The sequence below is a fragment of the Tachyglossus aculeatus genome, chromosome 1 (genome assembly GCF_015852505.1).
Source record: "Tachyglossus aculeatus isolate mTacAcu1 chromosome 1, mTacAcu1.pri, whole genome shotgun sequence".
NCBI lineage: Eukaryota > Metazoa > Chordata > Mammalia > Monotremata > Tachyglossidae > Tachyglossus > Tachyglossus aculeatus.
The window spans coordinates 107,328,894-107,338,648 of record NC_052066.1 but is presented as its reverse complement, the minus strand read 5'-3'; the positions used below and the strand labels follow the sequence as shown (position 1 = coordinate 107,338,648).

The following is a 9,755-nucleotide window of genomic DNA, read 5'->3' as shown; positions in this document are numbered from 1 at the left end:
GGAACATTGGGTCCAACTATTCTCTTAGAGTTAGCGCATCTAATCACAGAAACAAGTTCAACTCACAACTGACAATTCCAGTAATAGAGCAGTATTAATGATCAGTCTGAAAGCCCGAAGTGCTATCAGCTGTTCAACATCTAGGAAGGGATCTTTTTTCACTCAGCGGCCTATATTCTCTCTCATTCATTTTTTCTATTCTATGTTATGTGCACTCTTTCCAATCACCTTAAGCGCTTAGTGTAGTGCTCTGCACACAGTAAGCACTCAATAATTACTTGATTGATTGTGTTTTATTTATGATTTAACTGTTTTTTGGGGATAATACTTCAATTTTTTAAATAATTTGAACATTTTGGTAGTTGCTTGTGAATCCTAATTTTTTGTAGTGAAACAATTTTTTTCTTTTTGGTGAAGCTTCTTTGACTCAAATTGCCCTTGTTCCCAAAGTCATTTAAAAAAATCTACTCCTAACTTTCACTTTTCAATTAATCAATCAATCAATAGTATTTATTGAGGGTTTAGTGTGTGCAGAGCTTGGGAGAATATAGTAGAGCAAGCACAATCCCTACCCTTAATTAATTCAATCAATTTTCTTCTCTTATTTTACCTCACTGATCTACGATAAACCAGCCAGTGCACTTTATTCCCCTAACACCAACCTCCTCACTGTATCTCGATCTCGTCCGTCACTGACCTCTTCTTCTCCATTCATATCTTGCAGACCACCACTCTCCCCTGTCTTCAAAGCCTTCCCATAATCACATCTCTTCCCAAAAGATTTTCCCTGACTAGGCCTTCATTTCCCATATTTGCCCTCCTTTCTTCATCACCTATGCAGAATCTATTCTTGTTATGCCCTTTATAAGCACCCCTAATATGCAGCTATGTACCTAACTTTATATTATGACATTTCCCCTATCTGTAACTTATTTTTTTATCTCTCTCCCTCTAGATTATGAGGTCCTTGTAGGCAGGGATAATGTCTACCAACTCTATTGAATTATACTTTCCCAAGTGCTTAGTACAGTGCTCTGCACATAGTAAGTGTTCAATAAATACCACAGATTTAGGGGGAGATAGGCATTCATTCAGTCATTCAATCGTATTTATTGAGTGCTTACTGTGTGCAGAGCACTGTACTAAGCGCTTGGGAAGTACAAGTTGGCAACATATAGAGATGGTCCCTACCCAACAGTGGGCTCACAGTAAAATAAATTACAATAAGATAAATAAATCAATCAATCAATCAATAAATAAATAAATAAGAGAAGCAGCATGGCCTAGTGGTTAGAGCAAGGGCCTGGGAGCCAGAAGGACCTGGGTTCTAATCTCGGCTCTGCCACTTGTCTGCTGTGAAAAGTTGGGCAAGTCACTTAACTTCTCTGTCCCTAAGTTACCTCATCTGTAAAATGGAGATTCAGATTGTGGGATTTGATTTATTATTCTATTGTCTCTCCCAAGCGCTTAGTACAGTGTTCTGCGCACAGTAAGACTGTCTGAGTGAATGAATGAATATGGACTGTGTCCAACATGATTACTTTGTATCTGCCCCAGCGCTTAGAACAGTGCTGTTAAACACATAGTAAGAGCTTAACAAATAGCATCCCAAAAAAATTACAGGTAGAGGAAGCAACTGCCATGGGGGAAGGGATTGGGTGTCTACCTAAGTGCATATGAGGTACAGATTCTGGTGCATGAGTGATGCAATAGGTCAGGAAAATGAGAAATTAGTCAGGAATGGCTTCCTGGAGGAAATAGGGTGCTTTAAAGTGAGCTGTTGCCCTTTGAATGTTTTTCCAGTTTAGTGTCCCTGCATCTTCCCATTGAGACAGCAGTGTGGGGCACATGTCCAAATGCTTTGTTTTGTCCATATTGCTTCCCTCTTGATTGCAGAGATGTTCCTGACAATGACTCAGCTTTCAAAAAACATCTAGATTATGCATATACAGTACACATATTTCCTCGGTGGATCGGCTGTGATTTAACTGAGCCCACCTGGCTCCCTGATTGTTAAGCTACTGAAGAATGAAAGTCTTCCTTAGTGCCGAGGTTCACGTGAAAAGGCAATTTTGTGTGCCCCATGTTTTATATTATAATACTGCATTATGAAGAAAATCAAAAAATGAATTTGTTTCAAGGCGATTCATTTTCTTCTGGATTTGGACTTTTTATGGAAGGTTTTCTTAGTTGCATTCTAAAGACATTGCAAATACGTTTTCCAAACATTTCCAGTGCTGAATATGTGAATGCTCCTACTGTTGTATTATGGAATATAGATTTGCAAATAACATTTTGATAGAAAATATGCACTTTTAGTCCCAAAACAGTTGTTAGCGACTAAGGAGGCAATAAAGCAATGATACTTTTTATTTCAGATGGCACTTTCATCAGAGGGTCCTAAGAATGCAACAAAATATAATTCATCAGTGCTTGCATGAGCCCCTTGAGAAAAGGTGACGGGGGAAAAGAATTCTTTATTTAAGATGACCCAAGACCCTGGGAGCTTAAGTTACCTTGACCAACTAAAGTCATTATTGATTCTCAGAAGAATCTCTATCTGCAAATAAAAGTAGCTAACTTTGGCTAAACTTTAGGTTAAGTTTGGTATGGGCCAAGATTCCCAGAGAAGGCTATCCCATACTGGGGCTGGATTTCTCACCCCTCTAGACTGTTTGCTTGAAACAGGCTCACCTGACCCTGGAAAATGGCATGACTCACCTGAGCCATCTTTCCTCACTGCCTCCCTTGAAGCACTTCTGAGCCCCTGGAAACCAGATCTTTGGGATGCTGGAATAGATCCCCCAAATCAAGAGGAAACTTCCAGGAAGAGGAAGTGACCATTTTCCCTAGACTGCAGGATACCCAGGGTGACTGCTGGTCCACCCAACACTCCTGGCCATTCAAACCAATCCCCAGAGGTCTTCATCCCCAAGACTAGGCATGGACTAGGCTGCCACTACTGTACTCTGAAAGGTGGATGTCTGCTAGCTGTCCCCAGCAGCCTTTGATTAGGTGAGAAAGCTTTCTGGAATTTGTGCAAGATTTTGCACCCAAACTGGAAACAGAAAGAAAAATTATTTGCTTCTTTGGAAATGCCAGCACTAGGCCCACCAAAGCCATTCCAACAAATGCCCTCCATTTAAATTATCTCCAAGGGAATATGGACTCAGAGTCCACAGGGGAAAGTCTCCAGCCCTAAGTCCAATGTCCTAAGTCTACAGGCCACACATGGATCAGCTGATCAGGCCTGCAGGGTGTTTTTAAGTAGAATCTGCGGGTTTCAGGTCTCAGCCAGATTTCTGATGCACAGTGGGAGAAAACAGGAGGTTACAGGTGGCCTGAAGGAGTGGTAGATAAAAATCTTGAAAAGCTATGATTTAACTGACCCAACCCAAGAAGACTTACAGCAAGGTTACAGGTAGGGTAACTAGTATTTCTAGGCAGGTTTAGTTCAGGTCCACTCTAGAGCTTGTGGGTGTGGGTCAGGTCTCATTAATAATAATGATAATAATAATGGCATTTGTAAGCACTTACTATGTGCCAGGCACTGTACTAAGCGCTGGGGTGGGTACAGGCAAATTGAGTTGGACATAGTCCCTGTCCCATGTGGGGCTCACAGTCTCAATCCCCATTTTATAGATGAGGGAACTGAGGCCCAGAGAAGTGAAGTGACTTGCCCAAGGTCACACAGCAGACAAGTGGAGGAGCCAGTATTTGAACCCAGGTCCTTCTGATTCCCAGGCCCGTGCTCTATCTATTATGGCAAAGTTTGGAAGGAAGCTAGGACCTGGGAACGAGACCTGGGAACCAGAGGAACTAGATTTTAATTCTAATTCCACCACTTGTCTACTGTATAACCTTAGGCAAGTCACTTCACTTCTCTGGACCTCAGTTTCCTCACCTGCAAAATGGGGATTCAATACTTGTTCTTCCTCCTATCTGATTGTGACCCCCACGTGGGATAGGGACTGTATCCATCCTGATTAACTTGTATCTACCCCAGCACTTGGAACAGTGTGGGACACAGAGTGAATACTTAACAAATACCACAGTAAAAGGCTCTAGCAGCAGATGATTTGACTCACTGAGTGAGTCCAGGGCAAAGTAATGGCACTGTGTTAAGCCCACTTTCTTATAATCCATATGCATTTTAGCAGGTCCAACTCTAACACATCCACTAGCCAGTGGGTGCCAGGAAAATCTGATGCTGGGTTTTAGGACTGCCCTTTGTTTTGGGCATCTTATCTGAGAAGTGGGTCTCTTGGGGTTCTCCGTCCCCCTGTGCTGCCAATGAACTGATAAATGATCCATTTGCTCCTTTCCAAGCTCTAACCTCTAAGGCCCCAGAGGGAGTCCTACAGGAGGCATCCATCGTGGAAGGTGGCTCTGGGCAGAGACAACTGGCACCATCAGACTCAAGGAGGATGGAGAGTTTATCATCATTATGGTATTTGTTAAACACTTACTATATGCCAGGCACTGTACTAAGTGCTGGGATGAATATAAGCAAATCGGGTTGGACACAGTCCCTGTCCCATGTGGGGCTCACAGTCTCTATCCCCATTTTACAGATAAAGAAACTGAGGCCCAGAGAAGCAAAGTGACTTGCCCAAGGTCACACAGCAGACAAATGGAGGAGCTGGGATTGGAACCCACGACCTTCTGAATCCCAGATCCATGTTCTACCCACTAGGCCAGGCTGCAGATCCTGTCACAATTTCAGTCTCTCTAGCCATGTCCCTCCCTGAAGTATCACTGCTGCCCTATCCTGTCTGATGCCTCCTCTTCTAATGAGCACCCCCAACTGGGTTATTATGGTGGACACTTAGTGGGGAAGTAGAAAGGCAGGAATAACTCTCTTGGCCACCTCACTGTTGCCATTTGCCCAGTGCCCTTCCTAACTATTTTCTCAGAGACAGGGAGGGAAGCGGGGTGGTATGGCTTTCTCACTCCTGACTACCTCCAATTTGTAAATCTGTTCATAATAATCAATAATAATTGTTGTACTTGTTAAGTTCTTACTAGGTGCTTAGCACTGTTCTAAGCACTGGGGTAGATACAAGTTAATCAGGTTGGACGTAGCCCACGTCCCTCATGGGCCTCACACTCTTGATTTCCATTTTACAGATGAGGTTGCTGAGGCCCAGAGAAGTTAGGTGACTTGCCCAAGGTCACACAGCAGACACGTGGTGGAGCTGGGATTAGAAGCCAGGTTCTTCTGACTCCCAGGCCCTTGCTTCTGTGCCTGAGGCCCTTTGAAGGTTGCAACAGTCATCGATCAATCAATCAATCGTATTTATTGAGCGCTTACTGTGTGCAGAGCACTGTACTAAGCGCTTGGGAAGTACAAGTTGGCAACATATAGAGACGGTCCCTACCCTACAGTGGGCTCACAGTCTAGAAGGGGGAGACAGAGAACAAAACCAAACATATTAACAAAATTAAATAAATAGAATAGATATGTACAAGTAGAATAAATAAATAGATAAATAGTAAACAGTAGTGGTGGTGGTGATGGAAGTGGAGGCACTAGAAGAGGTAGTGGCAGAGGCAGCAGCAACAGCAGCAGAAACAGTGTGTTCCCTGGTAAACTGCGAAGGGGAAGGGAAACAGACTCTCCAAATATCCACAGCTGTGGATTAGGGGCATCAGGCTATGAGCCCAGGAGCCAAAGCAAGATCCCTGTTGGAAGAATTAGGGGATCTGCCACTCGGTAAAGTCCCTCTTCCACCAAAGGGTAGCCCACCTCAAACCAATAAATGCGATTGAATGAATGAATGAATGAATATTTATTTATTTTATTTGTACATATTTATTCTATTTATTTTATTTTGTTAATATGTTTTGTTTTGTTCTCTGTCTCCCCCTTCTAGACTGTGAGCCCGCTGTTGGGTAGGGACCGTCTCTATATGTTGCCGACTTGTACTTCCCAAGCACTTAGTACAGTGCTCTGCACACAATAAGCACTCAATAAATACGATTGAATGAATGAATGAATGAAACCAGGTGGCAATGGCACTTCAGGGTACTGGTGAGGCCAGATAGCTGAATCCAATGGCCTCCTCTTCCAGGCAGGAAGTGGCCTCACCTTACTACTCTTCTTCTACAACCCAGCCCACACACTTCACTCCTCTGGTGCTAACTTTCTCACTGTGCCTCTATCTCACCGCCAACTCCTAGCCGTTGTCCTGCCTCTGGCCTGGAACTCCCTCCCTCCTCTAATTCACTCATTCATTCATTCAATCAATGGTACTTATTGAGCACTTACTGTGTGCAGAGCACTGTACTAAGTGCTTGGGAAGTACAAGTCGGCAACATATAGAGAAGGTCCGTACCCAACAATGGGCTCACAGTCTAGAAGGGGGAGACAGACAACAAAACAAAACATGTGGAAAGGCGTCAAAACCAGCAGAATAAATAGAATTACAGCTATATGCACATCATTAACAAAATAAATAGAGTAGTAAATATGTTCAAGAAAAATAGAGTAATAAATCTGTACAAATATATACAAGTGCTGTGGGGAGGGGAAGGGGAAGGGCGAGGGGGATGGGGAGAAGGAGAGGAAAAATGGGGCTCAGTCTGGGAAGGCCTCCTGGAAAAGGTGAGCTCTCAGTAGGGCTTTGAAGGGAGGAAGAGAGCTAGTTTGGTGGATGTGTGGAAGGATGACATTCCAGGCCAGGGGAAAAACATGGGCCGGGGGTCAACAGCGGGACAGGCAAGAACAAGGCACAGTGAGGAGGTTAGTGGCAGAGGAGCTGAGTGTGTGGGCTGGGCTGGAGGAGAGAATGGAGGTGAGGTAGGAGGGGGCGAGGTGACGAGAGCCTTGAAGCCGAGAGTGAGAAGATTTCACTCACAAATCCGACAGACAATTATTCTCCCCCACTTCAAAGCCTTATTGAAGGCACATCTCTTCCAAGTGGCCTTCCCAGACTAAACCCCACCTTTCCTCATCTCACATTCCCTTCTGCATCTTCCTGACTTACTCCCTTTGCTCTTCCCCACTCTCAGCCCCAAAGCACTTGTGTCTTGTCTTGTCCTATGCTGTCGAGTCGTCTCCAACCCAGAGAGATGCCACGGACACATCTCTCCCTGAACACCCCACCTCCATCTGCAATCGTTCTGGTAGTGTATCCATATTGTTTTCTTCATAAAAATACAGAAGTGGTTTACCATTGCCTCCTTTGGTGCAGTAAGCTTGAGTTTCCACACACGACTCTGTCCCATACAACTGCTGCCCAGTACAGGTGAGTTTTGACTTGTAGCAGACTGCCTTCCACTTGCTAGCCACTGCCCAAGCTAAGAATGGAATGGATATGCCTCTGCTTGACTCTCCCTCCTGCAGTCCAGACTGATAGAGTACTGGAAACTCTCCAGGTGTGACCCTGAGAGAGGATAAAGCACTTATGTACACATTTGTAATCTATTTATCTGTACTGATGTCTGCCTCCCCATCTCTAGACTGTAAGCTTGTTGTACTCTCCCAAGCGCTCAGTACAGTACTCTGCACACAGTAAGCGCTCAATAAATACAAATGAATGAATGAATGAATGACCATGGCCCTATGGCCTCTGAGGCAGGAGTCCTTTCCGCTAGGAGTTTAAAATGTGTTCTGGAGACCCTGAAGTCCTGACACCAACAGAGAAGGAAGAGCAATCCAACCCAAGGCACCTGTAACACCTAGGCAATCCACTGGGCAGTGGACAGGCCCTGGAGACACATTGCCTGTACCTTGTGGGCCCCTTTCTCCTCCCCTATCAATCCAGGGTGGTTTCTTAGGCCAGCCAGTACCTCTTGAGCAGAGAACAAACAGCCCTGGGCACCCAGGAATTCATTCATTCACTCATTCATTCGTTCAATTGAATTTATTGAGCACTTTGTGCAGAGCACTGTACTAAGTGCTTGGGAGAGTACAATATAACAATAAACAGACACATTCTCCTGCTTCTCCCACCTCCCTCTGCTCTTTCCCACGCAGACAGACACTGCAATCAGGGAAGCGAATGTGCATAGCTGACCTATTAGGGGTTCTGAAACAGCCTGCAGGAGCAGGGATTAGAATTAAGGTGTTGATCCTGATGTTGTTCTCTGTCTGGTAGGGGTAAAAAAAAAACCACTGCTGAGAAAACTGGAGGAAAAAAAAACGACAACCAGATCCAAGGAAATCCTGAACAAAGCTGTTGGCAGAGTTCAAACTAAATTTCAAAAGTGGAAGGCAGGAGCTACAAAGCAAAAGGAGCAGGAAGCAGCCATGCGGATGGCAAGAGCCAGTCACCTAGCCCCCGGTGACTCCATCATTCTGAATCTCAGCAGCCCAATTTATCCCATTTAAGTAGCTGTGGGTCTCAGGGCCCATAGAGACATCCCCCTTTGTATCGCTGCATCTGCACATCTTGATTTTTCCACTTTGAGCCTCAGAAAATTGCAGCTCTTTTCCTGATTAAGTACTTAATTGTGGTCAGCTGCTTTTCAGAGCATCTGAACAGTTGGTTTAAGTTCCACTTCAGACCCACTGTTATCGCCATCTTTATCAACTTGCCCCATTTCCCTGCATCAAATGCTTTCTGAAGGATCCTTGGAGGTCTTGATCGCAACACTGTTTCAGAGCAAACCAAAGTCCTTGACTGAGGGCTGAGAGCAGGACAGTCCTAGATGGAGTGATTCCAGTGGACCGTGTAATTCCTCCCAAGACAGTCCTTGAAGGGGCCCAGGTGGCCCTTGTGAAAGCAGAATTGACAGACAGCTCTTCCATCAAGTTGAAAACACGAGTCAGCTCCCGTCTGTCTTGTGATCAGGCATGTTTCTGCCTCTAGCTTCTGACTCTCCCGGTTGCCTTTTCTCTCTCTGCTTGGGTCCTGCATCCTGCCTTCTGCTTGGTGATTTTCTCCATTTAGTTGGACCTTGAAATCAAAGGTTCGTGTTGTTGATTTTTCTAGGTTAAGGAAGAACTCATGAAGGAATATTTCATCTCTCCCCTATCGTGACGTTCTGAACACAGGAAAATCATACAGGGAAGGAGGAGCAGCAAACATCTTCAGAGATTGGGGCCAAGGTCAAAACACTGGGTGCCAAGGGCAGACCCAAGAGGAGTGGTAAACTGCTGAGCTGTTTCCGAGGGCCCTTTTAATTAATTGATTAATTAATTATGGCATTTATTAAGTGCTTACTATGTGCAAAGAACTGTTCTAAGTGCTGAGGAGGTTACAAGGTGATCAGGTTGTCCCACAGTCTCACAGTCTTAATCCCCATTTTACAGATGAGGTAACAGGCACAGAGAAGTTACCTGACTTGCCCAAAGTCACACAACTGACAGTTGGTGGAACCGAGATTCGAACCCATGGCCTCTGACTCCAAAGCCCATGCTCTTTCCACTGAGCCACACTGCTTTTCATTACTACTGGGAAATTATGGACTTTACTCATTCTGCAAATTCTCCTTTTGGGCAGGGAATGTGATTACCAACTCTGTTATACTCTCCCAAGTGCTTAGTACAGTGTTCTGCATACAATAAGTGCATACAATAAGTGCTCAATAAGTACAATTGATTGATTGATGGATCGCAGATGTGAGCTTTTTGCTATGTATACATCATCTTCCCCTCATTTTCTACTGTGTGCTCTAGGAAGGCGGAGACTGTCTGTGCTTTTTCATCATATATTCCTTATGGTCTGCTACAGAGTTTAGCAACTGGCAATGCACTTCAGCAATCACTGTGTTAAGGATGGTGCTTTATCCATTGGTAAAAGAAACAA

General features: G+C 44.5%; 1 non-coding gene across 1 annotated transcript; it reads right to left on the bottom strand.

Moving 5' to 3' along the window:
* Positions 1 to 7,260: 7,260 nt before the first annotated feature.
* LOC119934026 lies at positions 7,261 to 7,398 on the bottom strand. The gene has a single exon (XR_005452845.1). It is a non-coding gene; the product is annotated as a small nucleolar RNA SNORA7 (small nucleolar RNA).
* Positions 7,399 to 9,755: the final 2,357 nt, after the last annotated feature.